This window comes from Ranitomeya imitator, chromosome 2, assembly GCF_032444005.1.
Source record: "Ranitomeya imitator isolate aRanImi1 chromosome 2, aRanImi1.pri, whole genome shotgun sequence".
NCBI classification, from domain to species: domain Eukaryota; kingdom Metazoa; phylum Chordata; class Amphibia; order Anura; family Dendrobatidae; genus Ranitomeya; species Ranitomeya imitator.
In genome coordinates, this window is record NC_091283.1 from 289077664 (window position 1) to 289098843 (window position 21180).

The window sequence follows — 21180 nt, forward strand, 5'->3', positions numbered from 1 at the left end:
GATGGTGGAGAGAGTCCAACATATCTGGGTGATCCCTGGTGTTCAGGGAAGCGAACCTTTGTACTTGCCGGTTGTCTCTTGTGGCAAATAGGTCGATTTGTGGTATCCCCCATGCTTCTGTTATCCTTCTGAATATGGATTTGTTTAAGGTCCATTCTCCTTGACGCAACTCGTTTCTGCTGAGGTAGTCTGCCCTGATGTTCTCTACACCTTTGATGTGCAGGGCTGTTAAGGATGTTAGATGAGCCTCTGCCAGCTGAAAGATGTTTGCAGCTATGGTCATCAGACTTCCTGACTTTGTACCACCCTGACGGTTCAAGTATGCCACTGCGGTGGAATTGTCTGAGTAAATTCTTACATTTGTTCCATGAATCTGCGGAAGAAAATGATATAAGGCACATTCTATTGCTTTTAACTCCTTCCAGTTGGAGGAACATATTAATTCTGTCTGATCCCAAGTATTTTGGGCCAGATTGTCTTCCATATGTGCTCCCCACCCAATAGGGCTGGCGTCGGTGGTAATTATTTTAGACGGGTCTATTATCCATGGCACACCCCGTGATAGGTGGTCCATGTCTAGCCACCAGGATAGCGATTCTAAGACATTACTGGAAAGAGTTATTCTACTTTCTAAATAACCGTCTTTCCCCTGAGCCGACAATACTTCGTACTGCAATTGACGGGTATGGAATTGTGCCCAAGGTACAGCAGGGATACATGATGATAATGACCCCAGTAAGGACATGGCCTTTCTTAGTGTCATGTAGGGTTTGCGTATTGCGTCTGATACCTTTGATTGTATAGTCAACCTCTTTGACTGAGGAAGAAAGCATTTCTGACTTACGGAGTCTAGCTGGATTCCTAGAAATGTCTGAACGGTTTCTGGATTCAGCCGAGATTTTTCGAAGTTGACGATCCAACCTAACTCCTGTAGGGACGAGATCGTATTAGATAAACGAGTTTTACATTGAAGTGCAGAGCTTCCTACCACTAGAAAGTCATCTAGGTAGGGTATTATCAAGGTATCTCGTTGGCGTAGATGAGCCATCACTTCTAGTATCACCTTAGTGAAGACGCGGGGAGCCATAGAAAGCCCAAATGGCATTGCAACATATTGAAAGTGACGAACCTTTCCCTCCAGGGTGACTGCTACCCTTAGGTACTGCTGATGTTCGGCATGTATGGGAAGATGGTAATAGGCGTCCTTTAAGTCTATTCCGGCCATGACACACCTAGGGAATAAGAGTTTTATGGTAGAACTAATGGATTCCATTTTGAAGGTATGATTACGCAGGAAAGAATTTAATTTTTTAAGATTTATGATGGTTCTAAATGAACCATCTGGTTTATTAATCAGGAATAAAGGGGAGTAGAACCCTTTCCCTTTTTGATCCTGGGGAACTTCAATCAGGACTTTCTTAGATAGAAGAGATAGGATCTCTATTTCTAGAGCCCTCTGTTGGTCCTGACCTTTTGGAGATGTTATTATGAAGGAATCCCAAGGGATTCGATCAAATTCTAATTTAAGGCCGTATTGCACAATGTCCAGAATCCACTGGCTGGATGTTATCTGTCCCCATTGGGGAAGAAAAAATTTTAATCTGCCGCCTACTTCCTGGTTAGCGGTATTTACGTCTCGGATTATGGGACCCGCTAAAAAAGGCACCTTTTTGCTTTGGGTCCTTCGACTCCCATCGCTCTCTTTGTTCAAGCGGCTTGTTCCTAGTAAAGGGGCGTCTCCTGAAGGCTCTCCTGTAGGATGGAAGATACTGGTTAGGGAAGCCTTTCTTCCTTTCACCTGCTTTATTCAGGAGTTCATCCAGCGTCTTCCCAAAAAGGAACTCACCCTGACAGGGAATCGCACAAAGTTTTGCTTTAGCTTGTGCGTCCCCCTTCCAATTCTTTAGCCAGAGTGCACGCCGGGCTGTGTTGACTAGGCCGGCTGACCTGGCTGCAAGACGTAGCGAGTCCACTGAGGCATCAGCTAGGAATGCTACTGCTTCTTTAATTTGAGGCAATTTCAGCAGGATAGATTCCCTCGAAGTTTTGCCTCTAATCTGTTCCTCCAATTGCTCCGTCCATACTAGTAGAGATCTTGCAGTACAGGTACTAGATATGGCGGGCCTGAACGCCCCCGTATTGACTTCCCATGACCTCTTTAGTAAAGCTTCTGCTTTACGGTCCAGCGGGTCTGTTAGGACCCCTGAATCCTCCACTGGTAGGACCGACTGTTTGGTTGTGGAGGCTACCGCAGCATCAACTTTTGGCACCTTTGACCAGGTGTTTAGGTCTTCATCGCTGAAGGGATAGCGCCTTTTAGAGGATGATGGTAAAAACCCTCTATTCTGCTTGTCCCACTCCTTTTTGACAATATCTTTGATGGTTTGTATGACGGGGAAGGACCTACGTTTCTTCTGTCCTAACCCCGCAAACATTATGTCCTGTGCTGATTTCTTTTCTTTCCCATCTGGGCACCCCATCGTGCTCCTGACAGATTTTATTAAATTGTCCACATTACTGTTGGGAAGACAAAGTCCCCCTTCAGTCTCGGATGAGCTCGGCTGAGATCCCTCTTCGTCTGAAGAAATACATACACCCTCTGACTCCGAACTAACCGGAGACCGGGACCTGCTAGGCTGACGGGTACTGGCGCTACTTGTCTGCGCCAAACCCTGCATCTCTTCTCGGATAATAGCTCTGACATCTGAGGGAGTCATGATATTTTCCTGCCGTAGAGTTTGCATGATACACTCTGCACACAGTTTTTTGGCATAATCATCCGGGAGGGGCTGCGTACATAAAGCACACTCTTTATGCTTAGATTTGTGTGTCCTTTTCTTAGTCTAGAGGAAGGATACAGGAGGAACATATATCAGCATATAGGAAGAGACTCTTTCAAAAACTCACCCAGTGAAGCTGACAGGTACCGGTTCTGGAGGCGGAATTCGTTTGGTGGTAGAACTCTTCTCTGGAGGTCGGCCACCACTCTTTGTGCTGCTCCTCGTGCTTCTCTCCCTGCTGGGAGAGCGCTGTTGCACTGCGGGCAGGTGCGCTTCGTCGGCCGGTGAAGCCATTTCACACACACCGGCCCGACGCTAGCGCTGCATTTTTAAACTTGCCGCCCATTCTCCTGCCTCCCCGGACCAACCCGGAAGTGCTCCCGCGACTTCCGGGTTAGACGCGCCGCTCTCACCACCATGCGGCCGCCAGAGGCTATTAAGCCGGCCGCTGCAGCGCGCGCGTCCTCTCAGTGCCGGCCGGACCTACGGTGACCGGACCCGGACCGTGGATGTTTGGCCAGACGAGGGGGGAGGCTGCAAGCAGGGGCTCCCCCGCCGCTGCTTCTGGTACCGCAGCCCCTGCCGTTCCCACAGAAACCGGCGCAGGCGGGTGCATGGCCCAGGGATCCTCTTCATCTGTAGGTAAGCCGGGTCCCTGTAGGAACAGGAAACCTAAACTGAGGAGGAGAGGGGACCGCCTCCTTTTATTCTGTAGGTTTCCTGTTCCTATGGGCGGATCCCTCTCTCTCATGTGGGGTGCTGTCGTGGCGAAGGGTAAAAATTAATTGTAAAACAATGCACCTACATTTACAGTGTCACTGGCGCGTCACACCACATTCAAATACTTACCAAAATCATTTCTGATACGTGGCGTGTCACGGTCCCGATCATGCAGCTGCGATCTGGCCACTTCTTCCCAGAGTCATCGAATCACAGCAATGTCGGAGTGCTGACGATCACGGATGTACCACAAGGTGAATCAGATGCTCGTTTTCAATGTCCTGTTTGGCTTCTTCCCGTTGTGGAACCTATAGATCCAATAAAACAAAATAATTTTAAGTAAAAATGAATCAAAAATCAATGACAACTCTGATGAAAAGAATACTTACACCACGTATTTGCTGCTGAGACACATGAGCCCGAGGTGCCTGTAAAGAAATTACATGATGTAACACAGGTATAGTATTGCCAGTCTATACATACCAATCAGTATAGCAAATGTGATTACATAATCGGGGTCATGTCCACCCTGGGAAGCCGTCACCTCTTCACTTGAGGACATGGTTGAAGAGCAGGCAGCAGTCAAGTGGAACACTACAGAAAAAAACAAAACAACATTTAAACCTGTTAAGAGCCAAACACAATGTAGCCCCCCCCCCCCCCCCCCAAATAAAAGGACACCAATACTTACATTACAGGCAGTAGTCCTACAGCACAGCAGTCAGCACAGGACAGGGACAGGCAGCAGCACCAGGAGAGTTGGCAGCACCAGGAGACAACTATTGAAAAAAAAAAAAATAGGCGGAGAATATGAGTCTTCATATATTAATAACAATATTATTTATTGGTATCAAAAACATGATAAAAAAAATATATAAATAAGCACAATTTCAATATTACATTTATATGAATAAGAATTTGATCCTAAAGGTGACAATATTAAGTTGCCGCCAACCTGGACACATATGATGCAGCACTGAAGATGATGTATATAGCCATTAAATTTAACTGAAGGTAACAGCGTAATTCAAGTCAGGTCATATGGCTCATCTAGACTGAAAAGACATCACACGTCTCTCACAATACAGCGCTGTTCAGAGAAATGTAAAAAACATAGACAAATATAGAGTTAATTACCCATAATAGTATCTCCGATTCAGTCTAGTCCAGGGGGAGACCACTGACCCCGACACGCGTTTTGCGAGCCTGACTGTCGCTTCCTCAAGGGGGGATATATATCAGGAGACAACTAGTCTTGTGCTTCTGTCCAGAGTCTTGAGAGTAATGGACTACCTGTCTCAACACCCCCTTTTATACATCCGTGATTTTGCAGGTGGTAACAGTTTCCTGGACATGATTAGTGTGAAGTATGCATTGTGTTTCGAACGCATGCATGTCCCTCCGTACCAATGCGTTCCCATAGACAGTAATGTTTTTTTTGTTTTTTTTACGCAATAATCTGCAACCGTCCATATGCCGATGACTACGCAATATTTGTCGCCTCCAAAAATGCAACATGTTGCGATCGCCGCGCCCTGCTGCACACCGCCAAACTACGCATACATACTCAAAAGCACGCAAACGCATGTCCTTGGGTATACCATGTTAAATATATGTACGCATGACACATGCGGATCTATGCAGATGAAAGGCTGCGCGCACAGACACAAATGTGAAAGCAGCCTAAGTGCATTAGAGTTGAGCGACTTTTACTTTTTTAGGATCGAGTCGGGTTTCGCGAAGTTGGGTCGGGTGAAATCGGGCGATTATTGCGAAAAGTCGGGGGCGACCGAAACACGAAACCCAATGCAAGTCAATGGGGAATCAAAGTCGGCAGTGAGTGGAGGACAGGAAAACACCTACAGTGCCCATTTTAATGCCCAAAACATCAATTCGTATTACTTAAGCTTGTCAATCTTAATTTACCTTATAATAGTTAGCTAACTAAGAAGGCAACATACGGCAACATGATTTAGGACAATTGTAGAGATATAGAAATATCATAACATAGTAGATTATTGTCCAAAAAATTCCCTAGCCATGGATATCAAAAAATAGTGATAGACTAGCTATCAGAAAACGCATAACAAGAGGGGGAGGGGGGGGGGGAGAACAAACTCCAAAAGATAGCCAACGTCTATAAAAATGCTTTATTGTGCAGGGCATGAGGGTGGTGACAGCTACAGGAAGTCACCAGACGGAAAAAAACGCAAGGGTACTGGGAGAACCACAAAAATGCCATTAAAGAATATATAATGTATAAAATATACTCATGAAAGGTATACCCGGGCGAAAGTACATGACAACAATTGTAAGGTACAGCATGGAGAGGTATCATAGAACATAAGCATATACATATACGGCATCCCAGCTTAACCAAACAGGAGCTGGATGTATAGTCAAGTGCAATAAATATAACATGCAGTACATGAGCAATAATAAATACATCACCCAGGTAGTATCGGCAAGTGCAGGCAGATAGTGGGTCCCAGCGCCCGCCCCAACGCGCGTTTCGGGAACCTTCGTCAGGGGGCACGCTAACAATAGTGAGACCAGGGATTATAAAGGCCGCGTATTGGAAGTGCTTTAGTGGTGGGGGCGGAAACACTTGGGCGCTCCCTAGCAACCAAGACGCTGAGTGGTCCGGGCTATGCGTGCAGAGACCCATGCACCGGAAGTGCTCAATATCCGAGCACAGGAAGCACACGATCGTATCCTAGAGACCAGGCAAAGCGTCCTCCAGGCCGTGCGTGCGGGAGTCACGTGGGGCCCCACATGATCCACACACGACAGAGCTCCAGAAGGCGCCGCTACCTAGGCCGGCAGGTACGAGCATGCGCACAGATGTGGGCACGGTAACAAACCGCCATATAGTCAAAAGGCAGCAATATAGTATGATGCCAGATGGAAATGCCCACATAAACATATCAGGTGCGAAAAGAAATAAATACCTGGAAGAAACAGGACGCACAAAGATATATGAGAACGAATGGAAACAGAATCAAAGTCCATATATTTCCGCAGTTTAAGGGCAGAGCCGCACTCCACATAGAGAATAATGGAGCCTCCAGCACGGACCTCCACCCACAGAGCCGCACTCCACATAGAGAATAATGGAGCCTCCAGCACCGACCTCCACCCACAGAGCCGCACTCCACATAGAGAATAATGGAGCCTCCAGCACCGACCTCCACCCACAGAGCCACACTCCACATAGAGAATAATGGAGCCTCCAGCACCGACCTCCACCCGCAGAGCCGCACTCCACATAGAGAATAATGGAGCCTCCAGCACCGACCTCCACCCACAGAGCCACACTCCACATAGAGAATAATGGAGCCTCCAGCACCGACCTCCACCCGCACTCCACAGAGAATAATGGAGCCTCCAGCACCGACCTCCACCCGCAGAGCCGCATTCCACATAGAGAATAATGGAGCCTCCAGCACCGACCTCCACCCGCAGAGCCGCACTCCACATAGCGAATAATGGAGCCTCCAGCACCGACCTCCACCCACAGAGCCGCACTCCACATAGAGAATAATGGAGCCTCCAGCACCGACCTCCACCCACAGAGCCGCACTCCACATAGAGAATAATGGAGCCTCCAGCACCGACCTCCACCCGCAGAGCCGCACTCCACATAGCGAATAATGGAGCCTCCAGCACGGGACGGACTAAACTGCATATTGGGATGATGGGATGATGGGCTGCAATACTAGACTCCACCACTAGATGGCAGCACATTTTACAAATGCAGCCCAGGAAATGACTTCTTGTAATATAGCAAGAAGGGAATATGGGTATAACTATTGTTCTGTATGGGGAAAAGGGTTAAATATCACAAATACACATGCTCAGGAACATACTTCATCTACTTCTGATAGGAATATGGGTATAATTATTGATCTGTATGGGGATTATGGGTGAAATATCACAAATACACATGCTCAGGAACATATTTCATCTACTTCTGATAGGAATATGGGTATATCTATTGATCTGTATGGGGAAAAGGGTTAAATATCACAAATACACATGCTCAGGAACATACTTCATCTACTTCTGATAGGAATATGGGTATAATTATTGATCTGTATGGGGATTATGGGTGAAATATCACAAATACACATGCTCAGGAACATATTTCATCTACTTCTGATAGGAATATGGGTATATCTATTGATCTGTATGGGGATTATGGGTGAAATATCACAAATACACATGCCCAGGAACATACTTCATCTACTTCTGATAGGAATATGGGTATATCTATTGATCTGTATGGGGATTATGGGTGAAATATCACAAATACACATGCTCAGGAACATATTTCATCTACTTCTGATAGGAATACGAGTATAATTATTGTTCTGTATGGGGATTATGAGTGAAATATCACAAATACACATGCCCAGGAACATACTTCATCTACTTCTGATAGGAATACGGGTATATCTATTGATCTGTATGGGGATTATGGGTGAAATATCACAAATACACATGCCCAGGAACATATTTCATCTACTTCTGATAGGAATACGAGTATAATTATTGTTCTGTATGGGGATTATGAGTGAAATATCACAAATACACATGCCCAGGAACATACTTCATCTACTTCTGATAGGAATATGGGTATAATTATTGTTCTGTATGGGGATTATGGGTGAAATATCACAAATACACATGCCCAGGAACATATTTCATCTACTTCTGATAGGAATATGAGTATAATTATTGTTCTGTATGGGGATTATGGGTGAAATATTACAAATACACATGCCCAGGAACATACTTCATCTACTTCTGATAGGAATATGGGTATAATTATTGTTCTGTATGGGGATTATGGGTGAAATATCACAAATACACATGCCCAGGAACATATTTCATCTACTTCTGATAGGAATATGGGTATAATTATTGATCTGTATGGGGATTATGGGTGAAATATTACAAATACACATGCCCAGGAACATACTTCATCTACTTCTGATAGGAATATGGGTATAATTATTGTTCTGTATGGGGATTATGGGTGAAATATCACAAATACACATGCCCAGGAACATACTTCATCTACTTCTGATAGGAATATGGGTATATCTATTGTTCTGTATGGGGATTATGGGTGAAATATCACAAATACACATGCTCAGGAACATACTTCATCTACTTCTGATAGGAATATGGGTACAATTATTGTTCTGTATGGGGATTATGGGTGAAATATCACAAATACACATGCTCAGGAACATATTTCATCTACTTCTGATCGGAATATGGGTATATATATATATATATTGATCTGTATGGGGATTATGGGTGAAATATCACAAATGCACATGCTCAGGAACATATTTCATCTACTTCTGATAGGAATATGGGTATAATTATTGATCTGTATGGGGATTATGGGTGAAATATCACAAATACACATGCTCACATATTTCATCTACTTCTGATAGGAATATGGGTATAATTATTGTTCTGTATGGGGATTATGGGTGAAATATCACAAATACACATGCCCAGGAACATACTTCATCTACTTCTGATAGGAATATGGGTATAATTATTGTTCTGTATGGGGATTATGGGTGAAATATCACAAATACACATGCCCAGGAACATACTTCATCTACTTCTGATAGGAATATGGGTATAATTATTGTTCTGTATGGGGATTATGAGTGAAATATCACAAATACACATGCTCAGGAACATATTTCATCTACTTCTGATAGGAATATGGGTATAATTATTGTTCTGTATGGGGATTATGGGTGAAATATCACAAATACATATGCCCAGGAACATATTTTATCATTGTTTTAAGAACATATATATTTATCCCAAATAGTCATGCCCAGTACCACATTTGATGAATTTCCCATAATAATATGAATAGAATTATTCACCTCCATGGTAATTCAATGTGAAATATTATATTTACAGAGGCCAAATAATTTTGCAGCTTTGTTTGAAAAAATATCTTTAAAAACTTGTGGGCACCTAAGCTCCATAATAAATGAATACATATATGTACATTTAAGGCTACTTTCACACTAGCGTTAACTGCAATCCGTCACAATGCGTCGTTTTGCAGAAAAAACGCATCCTGCAAAAGTGTTTGCAGGATGCGTTTTTTCTCCATTGACTAACATTACGCGACGCATTGCGACGGATTGCCACACGTCGCAACCGTCGCGCGACGGTTGCGCCGTTTTTCGGCCGACCGTCGGCTGCAAAAAACGTTCCATGTAACATTTTTTGCAGCCGACGGACCGTCTTTTCCGACCGCGCATGCGCGGCCGGAACTCCTCCCCCACCTCCCCGCACCTCACAATGGGGCAGCGGATGCGCTGAAAAGCAGCATCCGCTGCACCCGTTGTGCGGCGGAGGCAACGCTAGCGTCGGTAACCTCGGCCCGACGCACTGCGACGGGCCGGGCCCGACGCTAGTGTGAAAGAGGCCTAAGTGCCCATAAAATACAGTAAAGAGTATATAAAGGCTCTGAATTGGCATGATGTGTGTTCTGTACATCAGGAACGAATGTGCTGAACATAGGACTTTGTGATGGTGGCACAGCTAAACTGTGCAATCAGGGAGGCAGTGAGGGCAGAGGGAGAGGGGTGGGTAGGTCTGCCCACCGCCAATCCATATTGCAGTGGAGAGGGAGGATGATGTCTGTGACCTATGTCAGGCAGACATCATCCTCCTCTGATGTCCACCCCTCCACATGAGTGTTCCAGCAGAGGTCAGAATTCTCTTGAAGAAGTAGAAGGAAATATGCCACGCACTGGACCTGGGTTTCCGAAGCACAGCAGAGCATGATAGTGGCAGCACAGAAACAGCCACACAAAAAAAAAAACTGCCCTGTATAGCGGGGAACAATATGAAAGTTTCCATTCCCATTCAAGTGAACCTGGATGGAAAACAGGCACATAAGATTCAATTATGCCTTGCCTACTGACGAAGAAGCAATACCGAGTCCTATATCAGACATGTGAACGTAAGCAGGATCATTTATTGTTCCATGAAAGCTATTTTGTTAGATTTGTTATGATGGCCTTCGTATTAACCTAGAGACCAGTATACACTAAAATACATGTTCCATTTCCAAATATTTTTGTTAAGATAAAACCTATTATTTTATTAAAAGTTATTTAAAAAAAATTCTATATATCTCCATTAAAAGTTATTGATGTCAACAAACCTAAGTAACCAATAAAATCCTGCAAAAGATCCAACATCCTATAAAGAACAATGTATTGAGAATAATATAGGTATATAAGCAAGAAGTATGGTGCAAGACTGCTCATCTCTATGACATGGCCGGCCTAGTAAGGAGGTGGGAACACTGGGTCAAAGACCTATGATGCCAGGGCTCACATCTCCCAGGGGTGGGAGAAGTCAATGGACATGTAATCCTGTCAGATGCAAATAGGTTACAGGATCTGTATCTCCATAGCATTCTGACCATATCCCCATATAGAATAATAAATATACTCATATTCTTACCGGAAGTTAATGAAATGTTTCATCATATTTTACCAATAATCAACATATAAAACAATAATTGTACACATACGTGTTCTTACCAGGAATTGATCGAATATGACACTGGGCATGTGAATTCATGATATATCACCTATAATACCCACAAAGAACCATTATACCCATATTCCTAGCAGAAGTAGATGAAGTATGTTCCTGGGCATGTGTATTTGTGATATTTCACCCATAATCCCCATACAGAACAATAATTATACCCATATTCCTATCAGAAGTAGATGAAGTATGTTCCTGGGCATGTGTATTTGTGATATTTCACCCATAATCCCCATACAGAATAATAATTATACCCATATTCCTATCAGAAGTAGATGAAATATGTTCCTGGGCATGTGTATTTGTGATATTTCACCCATAATCCTCATACAGATCAATAGATATACCCATATTCCTATCAGAAGTAGATGAAGTATGTTCCTGGGCATGTGTATTTGTGATATTTCACCCATAATCCCCATACAGATCAATAATTATACCCATATTCCTATCAGAAGTAGATGAAGTATGTTCCTGGGCATGTGTATTTGTGATATTTCACCCATAATCCCCATACAGAACAATAGATATACCCATATTCCTATCAGAAGTAGATGAAATATGTTCCTGAGCATGTGTATTTGCGATATTTCACCCATAATCCCCATACAGAACGATAGATATACCCATATTCCTATCAGAAGTAGATGAAGTATGTTCCTGGGCATGTGTATTTGTGATATTTCACCCATAATCCCCATACAGATCAATAGATCTACCCATATTCCTATCAGAAGTAGATGAAGTATGTCCCTGGGCATGTGTATTTGTGATATTTCACCCATAATCCTCATACAGATCAATAGATATACTCATATTCCTATCAGAAGTAGATGAAATATGTTCCTGAGCATGTGTATTTGTGATATTTCACCCATAATCCCCATACAGAACAATAATTATACCTATATTCCTATCAGAAGTAGATGAAGTATGTTCCTGGGCATGTGTATTTGTGATATTTCACCCATAATCCCCATACAGATCAATAATTATACCCATATTCCTATCAGAAGTAGATGAAGTATGTTCCTGAGCATGTGTATTTGTGATATTTCACCCATAATCCCCATACAGATCAATAATTATACTCATATTCCTATCAGACGTAGATGAAGTATGTTCCTGGGCATGTGTATTTGTGATATTTCACCCATAATCCCCATACAGATCAATAGATATACCCATATTCCTATCAGAAGTAGATGAAGTATGTTCCTGGGCATGTGTATTTGTGATATTTCACCCATAATCCCCATACAGAACAATAATTATACCCATATTCCTATCAGAAGTAGATGAAATATGTTCCTGGGCATGTGTATTTGTGATATTTCACCCATAATCCCCATACAGAACAATAATTATACCCATATTCCTATCAGAAGTAGATGAAGTATGTTCCTGGGCATGTGTATTTGTGATATTTCACCCATAATCCCCATACAGAACAATAATTATACCCATATTCCTATCAGAAGTAGATGAAGTATGTTCCTGGGCATGTGTATTTGTGATATTTCACCCATAATCCCCATACAGAATAATAATTATACCCATATTCCTATCAGAAGTAGATGAAGTATGTTCCTGGGCATGTGTATTTGTGATATTTCACCCATAATCCCCATACAGATCAATAATTATACCCATATTCCTATCAGAAGTAGATGAAATATGTTCCTGGGCATGTGTATTTGTGATATTTCACCCATAATCCCCATACAGATCAATAGATATACCCATATTCCTATCAGAAGTAGATGAAATATGTTCCTGGGCATGTGTATTTATGATATTTCACCCATAATCCCCATACAGAACAATAGTTATACTCATATTCCCTTCTTGGTATATTACAAGAAGTCATATCCTGGGCTGCATTTGTAAAATGTGCTGCCATCTAGTGGTGGAGTCTAGTATTGCAGCCCATCATCCCATCATCCCATAATCCCAATATGCAGTTTAGTCCGTCCCCTCCAGCACCGACCTCTACCCGCAGAGCCGCACTCCACATAGAGAATAATGGAGCCTCCAGCACCGACCTCCACCCACAGAGCCACACTCCACATAGAGAATAATGGAGCCTCCAGCACCGACCTCCACCCGCAGAGCCGCACTCCACAGAGAATAATGGAGCCTCCAGCACCGACCTCCACCCGCAGAGCCGCATTCCACATAGAGAATAATGGGGCCTCCAGCACCGACCTCCACCCGCAGAGCCACACTCCACATAGAGAATAATGGAGCCTCCAGCACCGACCTCCACCCGCAGAGCCGCACTCCACATAGAGAATAATGGAGCCTCCAGCACCGACCTCCACCCACAGAGCCGCACTCCACATAGAAAATAATGGAGCCTCCAGCACCGACCTCCACCCACAGAGCCACACTCCACATAGAGAATAATGGAGCCTCCAGCACCGACCTCCACCCGCAGAGCCGCACTCCACAGAGAATAATGGAGCCTCCAGCACCGACCTCCACCCGCAGAGCCGCATTCCACATAGAGAATAATGGGGCCTCCAGCACCGACCTCCACCCGCAGAGCCACACTCCACATAGAGAATAATGGAGCCTCCAGCACCGACCTCCACCCGCAGAGCCGCACTCCACATAGAGAATAATGGAGCCTCCAGCACCGACCTCCACCCGCAGAGCCGCACTCCACATAGAGAATAATGGAGCCTCCAGCACCGACCTCCACCCGCAGAGCCGCACTCCACATAGAGAATAATGGAGCCTCCAGCACCGACCTCCACCCACAGAGCCACACTCCACATAGAGAATAATGGAGCCTCCAGCACCGACCTCCACCCACAGAGCCGCACTCCACATAGAAAATAATGGAGCCTCCAGCACCGACCTCCACCCGCAGAGCCGCACTCCACAGAGAATAATGGAGCCTCCAGCACCGACCTCCACCCGCAGAGCCGCATTCCACATAGAGAATAATGGGGCCTCCAGCACCGACCTCCACCCGCAGAGCCACACTCCACATAGAGAATAATGGAGCCTCCAGCACCGACCTCCACCCGCAGAGCCGCACTCCACATAGAGAATAATGGAGCCTCCAGCACCGACCTCCACCCGCAGAGCCGCACTCCACATAGAGAATAATGGAGCCTCCAGCACCGACCTCCACCCGCAGAGCCGCACTCCACATAGAGAATAATGGAGCCTCCAGCACCGACCTCCACCCACAGAGCCGCACTCCACATAGAAAATAATGGAGCCTCCAGCACCGACCTCCACCCGCAGAGCCGCACTCCACAGAGAATAATGGAGCCTCCAGCACCGACCTCCACCCGCAGAGCCGCATTCCACATAGAGAATAATGGGGCCTCCAGCACCGACCTCCACCCGCAGAGCCACACTCCACATAGAGAATAATGGAGCCTCCAGCACCGACCTCCACCCGCAGAGCCGCACTCCACATAGAGAATAATGGAGCCTCCAGCACCGACCTCCACCCGCAGAGCCGCACTCCACATAGAGAATAATGGAGCCTCCAGCACCGACCTCCACCCACAGAGCCGCACTCCACATAGAAAATAATGGAGCCTCCAGCACCGACTTCCACCCGCAGAGCCGCACTCCACAGAGAATAATGGAGCCTCCAGCACCGACCTCCACCCGCAGAGCCGCATTCCACATAGAGAATAATGGGGCCTCCAGCACCGACCTCCACCCGCAGAGCCGCACTCCACATAGAGAATAATGGAGCCTCCAGCACCGACCTCCACCCGCAGAGCCGCATTCCACATAGAGAATAATGGAGCCTCCAGCACCGACCTCCACCCGCAGAGCCGCATTCCACATAGAGAATAATGGAGCCTCCAGCACCGACCTCCACCCACAGAGCCGCACTCCACATAGAGAATAATGGAGCCTCCAGCACCGACCTCCACCCACAGAGCCACACTCCACATAGAGAATAATGGAGCCTCCAGCACCGACCTCCACCCACAGAGCCGCACTCCACATAGAAAATAATGGAGCCTCCAGCACCGACCTCCACCCGCAGAGCCGCACTCCACAGAGAATAATGGAGCCTCCAGCACCGACCTCCACCCGCAGAGCCGCATTCCACATAGAGAATAATGGGGCCTCCAGCACCGACCTCCACCCGCAGAGCCACACTCCACATAGAGAATAATGGAGCCTCCAGCACCGACCTCCACCCGCAGAGCCGCACTCCACATAGAGAATAATGGAGCCTCCAGCACCGACCTCCACCCGCAGAGCCGCACTCCACATAGAGAATAATGGAGCCTCCAGCACCGACCTCCACCCGCACAGCCGCACTCCACATAGAGAATAATGGAGCCTCCAGCACCGACCTCCACCCACAGAGCCGCACTCCACATAGAAAATAATGGAGCCTCCAGCACCGACCTCCACCCGCAGAGCCGCACTCCACAGAGAATAATGGAGCCTCCAGCACCGACCTCCACCCGCAGAGCCGCATTCCACATAGAGAATAATGGGGCCTCCAGCACCGACCTCCACCCGCAGAGCCACACTCCACATAGAGAATAATGGAGCCTCCAGCACCGACCTCCACCCGCAGAGCCGCACTCCACATAGAGAATAATGGAGCCTCCAGCACCGACCTCCACCCGCAGAGCCGCACTCCACATAGAGAATAATGGAGCCTCCAGCACCGACCTCCACCCACAGAGCCGCACTCCACATAGAAAATAATGGAGCCTCCAGCACCGACTTCCACCCGCAGAGCCGCACTCCACAGAGAATAATGGAGCCTCCAGCACCGACCTCCACCCGCAGAGCCGCATTCCACATAGAGAATAATGGGGCCTCCAGCACCGACCTCCACCCGCAGAGCCGCACTCCACATAGAGAATAATGGAGCCTCCAGCACCGACCTCCACCCGCAGAGCCGCATTCCACATAGAGAATAATGGAGCCTCCAGCACCGACCTCCACCCGCAGAGCCGCATTCCACATAGAGAATAATGGAGCCTCCAGCACCGACCTCCACCCGCAGAGCCGCATTCCACATAGAGAATAATGGAGCCTCCAGCACCGACCTCCACCCGCAGAGCCACACTCCACATAGAGAATAATGGAGCCTCCAGCACCGACCTCCACCCGCAGAGCCGCACTCCACATAGAGAATAATGGAGCCTCCAGCACCGACCTCCACCCACAGAGCCACACTCCACATAGAGAATAATGGGGCCTCCAGCACCGACCTCCACCCACAGAGCCGCACTCCACATAGAGAATAATGGAGCCTCCAGCACCGACCTCCACCCGCAGAGCCGCATTCCACATAGAGAATAATGGAGCCTCCAGCACCGACCTCCACCCGCAGAGCCGCACTGCACATAGAGAATAATGGAGCCTCCAGCACCGACCTCCACCCGCAGAGCCGCACTCCACATAGAGAATAATGGAGCCTCCAGCACCGACCTCCACCCGCAGAGCCGCACTCCACATAGAGAATAATGGAGCCTCCAGCACCGACCTCCACCCACAGAGCCGCACTCCACATAGAAAATAATGGAGCCTCCAGCACCGACCTCCACCCGCAGAGCCGCACTCCACAGAGAATAATGGAGCCTCCAGCACCGACCTCCACCCGCAGAGCCGCATTCCACATAGAGAATAATGGGGCCTCCAGCACCGACCTCCACCCGCAGAGCCACACTCCACATAGAGAATAATGGAGCCTCCAGCACCGACCTCCACCCGCAGAGCCGCACTCCACATAGAGAATAATGGAGCCTCCAGCACCGACCTCCACCCGCAGAGCCGCACTCCACATAGAGAATAATGGAGCCTCCAGCACCGACCTCCACCCACAGAGCCGCACTCCACATAGAAAATAATGGAGCCTCCAGCACCGACTTCCACCCGCAGAGCCGCACTCCACAGAGAATAATGGAGCCTCCAGCACCGACCTCCACCCGCAGAGCCGCATTCCACATAGAGAATAATGGGGCCTCCAGCACCGACCTCCACCCGCAGAGCCGCACTCCACATAGAGAATAATGGAGCCTCCAGCACCGACCTCCACCCGCAGAGCCGCATTCCACATAGAGAATAATGGAGCCTCCAGCACCGACCTCCACCCGCAGAGCCGCATTCCACATAGAGAATAATGGAGCCTCCAGCACCGACCTCCACCCGCAGAGCCGCATTCCACATAGAGAATAATGGAGCCTCCAGCACCGACCTCCACCCGCAGAGCCACACTCCACATAGAGAATAATGGAGCCTCCAGCACCGACCTCCACCCGCAGAGCCGCACTCCACATAGAGAATAATGGAGCCTCCAGCACCGACCTCCACCCACAGAGCCGCACTTCACATAGAGAATAATGGAGCCTCCAGCACCGACCTCCACCCGCAGAGCCGCACTCCACAGAGAATAATGGAGCCTCCAGCACCTACCTCCACCCGCAGAGCCGCACTTCACATAGAGAATAATGGAGCCTCCAGCACCGACCTCCACCCGCAGAGCCGCACTCCACATAGAGAATAATGGAGCCTCCAGCACCGACCTCCACCCACAGAGCCGCACTCCACATAGAGAATAATGGAGCCTCCAGCACCGACCTCCACCCGCAGAGCCACACTCCACATAGAGAATAATGGAGCCTCCAGCACCGACCTCCACCCGCAGAGCCGCACTCCACATAGAGAATAATGGAGCCTCCAGCACCGACCTCCACCCGCAGAGCCGCACTCCACATAGAGAATAATGGAGCCTCCAGCACCGACCTCCACCCGCAGAGCCACACTCCACATAGAGAATAATGGAGCCTCCAGCACCGACCTCCACCCGCAGAGCCGCACTCCACATAGAGAATAATGGAGCCTCCAGCACCGACCTCCACCCGCAGAGCCGCACTTCACATAGAGAATAATGGAGCCTCTAGCACCGACCTCCACCCGCAGAGCCGCACTCCACAGAGAATAATGGAGCTTCCAGCACCTACCTCCACCCGCAGAGCCGCACTTCACATAGAGAATAATGGAGCCTCCAGCACCGACCTCCACCCACAGAGCCGCACTCCACATAGAGAATAATGGAGCCTCCAGCACCGACCTCCACCCGCAGAGCAGCACTCCACATAGAGAATAATGGAGCCTCCAGCACCGACCTCCACCCGCAGAGCCGCACTCCACATAGAGAATAATGGAGCCTCCAGCACCGACCTCCACCCGCAGAGCCGCACTCCACATAGAGAATAATGGAGCCTCCAGCACCGACCTCCACCCGCAGAGCCGCACTCCACATAGAGAATAATGGAGCCTCCAGCACCGACCTCCACCCGCAGAGCCGCACTCCACATATATGGATATTCTGTGCGCACAGGACCTGTGATGAGGTCACAGAAGGGGAGGAGTCAGGGTCACATGATCAGGGGCCTCAGTGTATGCAGGACTCTCCTGTGCTGGTTGTCATGGTGCTGGATGAGGGGGAGTTTGTGTTTGGGTCAGGGGGGGTTTAGGGTATGTGCACACGATGCAGATTTAGTGCAGAAACGCTGCAGATTTCAAGGAAGTGCACATCGCTTCTTTTGTGCAGTTCTGCAGCGTTTCTGCGCAGATTTTTCTGCACCATGTGCACAGCTTTTTTTTTCACATTGGTTTACATTGTACTGCACAGAAACTGCACAGAAACTGCATCAAATCTGCAGATGCAGATTTAGTGCAGAAAATTCTGCACCACATTTCCTACGTGTGCACATAGCCTTACAGTGTGGATGTAGCGGAGCCTTTTGTGTACAAGGTGTACGGAGCGGAGCCGTGTGTACAAGGTGTACGGAGCGGAGCCGTGTGTGTACAAGGTGTATGGAGCGGAACCATGTGTATAAGGTGTACGGAGCGGAGCCGTGTGTGTACGAGATGTACGGAGCGGAGCCGTGTGTACAAGGTGTATGAAGCGAAGCCGTGTGTTTACAAGGTCTATGGAGCAAAGCCGTGTGTGTACGAGGTGTATGAAGCGGAGCTGTGTGTGTACGAGGTGTATGGAGTGGAGCCGTGTGTGTACAAGGTGTATGAAGCGGAGCCGTGTGTGTACAAGGTGTATGGAGCGGAGCGTGTACAAGGTGTATGGAGCGGAGCCGCGTGTGTATAAGGTGTATGGAGCGGAGCCGTGCGTGTACAAGGTGTATGGAGCGGAGCCGTGTGTGTACAAGGTGTATGGAGCGGAGCCGTGTGCACAAGGTGTACGAAGCGGAACCGTGTGTACAAGGTGTACGGAGCGGAGCCGCATGTGTACAAAGTGTATGGAGCGGATCCGTGTGTACAAGGTGTACGGAGCAGAGCCGCGTGTGTATAAGGTGTACGGAGCGGAGCCGCGTGTGTACAAGGTGTATGGAGCGGAACCGTGTGTGTAAAAGGTGTATGGAGCGGAGCCGTGTGTCTACAAGGTGTATGGAGCGGAGCCGTGTGTACAAGGTGTACGGAGCAGAGCCGCGTGTGTATAAGGTGTACGGAGCGGAGCCACGTGTGTACAAGGTGTATGGAGCGGAGCCGTGTGTGTACAAGGTGTATGGAGCGGAGCCGTGTGTACAAGGTGTATGGAGCGGAGCCACATGTGTACAAGGTGTATGTATGGAGCGGAGCCGTGTGTATACAAGGTGTATGGAGCGGAGCTGTGTGTGTACAAGGTGTACAGAAGTCATTGAGCTGGAGGTTGGATTGCTGCTAAAGGGGAAAAAATCTCTTTAAATCTTCTTTCTTAGCGAGTGTGTCCGGAGCATAAGTGCGATCTGAAGTAAGTGTGTGACTTGTGATTTAGTGACTTTGGATTCAGGGAGTTTCCAAGGGAGGAATTACTGAATTGCTGTCTGTATTTTATTAATACTTTGCATTTATTTTTATTTAACGTTTCTGTCTGGTGCAATCCCCATTAGGAAATGTGCTCCACTATTGTTAATGCCATCCAGTGCACGTCTTGCCACATGTATGCAATCCTTGATCAGCCGATCGAGGGTGCATACTGCTGTGCGAGATGTGAGCACGTTGTGCATTTGGAAGCCCAGATACTGGATCTAAATGTGCAGCTGGCAACACTGAGATCCATAGACAATATAGAAAGGAGTCTTCTGCTCACTGAGCTCAATGGGATAGATGAGGGGGATGGTAGGATGGAGCCGCAGAACAGTGAGGCAGCAAGCTGGGTGACAATTAGAAGGCCGGGTAGAGGGAAGAGTGCCAGGGAGGCTAGTCTTGATCTGGCACACCCCAATATGTTTGCTACGTTGGCAGATGAGGGTGGTGCCAGTACAGGGGTTGCACTGCTGCAGCCAGGCATGTCCTCTGAAAGCCGGAGGAGTGACTGCTCCAGTAAGGAGGGAAATAGGAGAGCAGGGCAGGCCAGACAGGTGCTGGTAGTGGGGGACTCAATTATAAGGGGATCAGATAGGGCAATCTGTCACAAAGACAGGGATCGTCAAACGGTATGCTGCCTACCCGGCGCTCGAGTCCGACACATCGCTGATCGGGTGGACAGATTACTGGGAGGGGCTGGTGAGGACCCAGTGGTCACAGTGCACATTGACACAAATGACAAAGTTAGAGGTAGGTGGAAGGTCCTTAAAGCAAGGACCTCCAAGGTGGTATTCTCGGAAATACTGACTGTACCACCTGCCACGCCAGAGGCAAAGGGAAATTAAGGAGATAAATAAGTGACTCAGGAATTAGTGTAGGAACGAGGGGTTTGGGTTCCTGCAGACCTGGGCCAACTTCTAAGTTGACTACAGGTTCTATGCTAGGGATGGGCTCAGTGGCGTAGCTACCAGGGGGGCAGAGGGGACCATCGCCCCGGGCTCGGTGCTCAGAGCGGGCCCACCTGAAGCTACACAACTGTAACCATGTGTCGATACATTTACATTCTGCGGCGGAGCAGGGAGAATCGATCTCCCTGCTCTGCCACTATGGGGCCCCTGAACAGGCAGGGAGGGGTCCATTGCCAGCAGTGGGCCCCCTGCCCATCACCGCAAGCTCAGTTGTTTCGGCATTTAGCTAATACAGCTGACCGCATTGATGATGGAAGGAGAGCTGCGCTCCTTGTGCCATC

At 48.3% G+C, this 21180-nt stretch overlaps 1 protein-coding gene across 4 annotated transcripts in view; it reads right to left on the reverse strand.

Annotated features, from left to right (window-relative positions):
* LOC138663226 (gastrula zinc finger protein XlCGF57.1-like) overlaps positions 1-21180 on the reverse strand; it is a 69840-nt gene that overhangs the window by 20875 nt on the left and 27785 nt on the right. For 2 of the 4 annotated variants that reach the window (XR_011318133.1, XR_011318131.1), the window contains exons 2-5: positions 4192-4279; positions 4009-4094; positions 3890-3928; positions 3630-3808 (exon numbers count right to left, since the gene is read on the reverse strand). The exons of 1 other annotated variant lie outside the window; for it this stretch is intronic. The gene's annotated coding sequence lies outside the window, so the exon portion shown is untranslated. Of the gene's footprint in view, positions 1-3629; positions 3809-3889; positions 3929-4008; positions 4095-4191; positions 4280-4637; positions 4933-21180 lie in introns of those variants that run through there. One more of the 4 variants, XR_011318132.1, reaches the window with a different exon arrangement.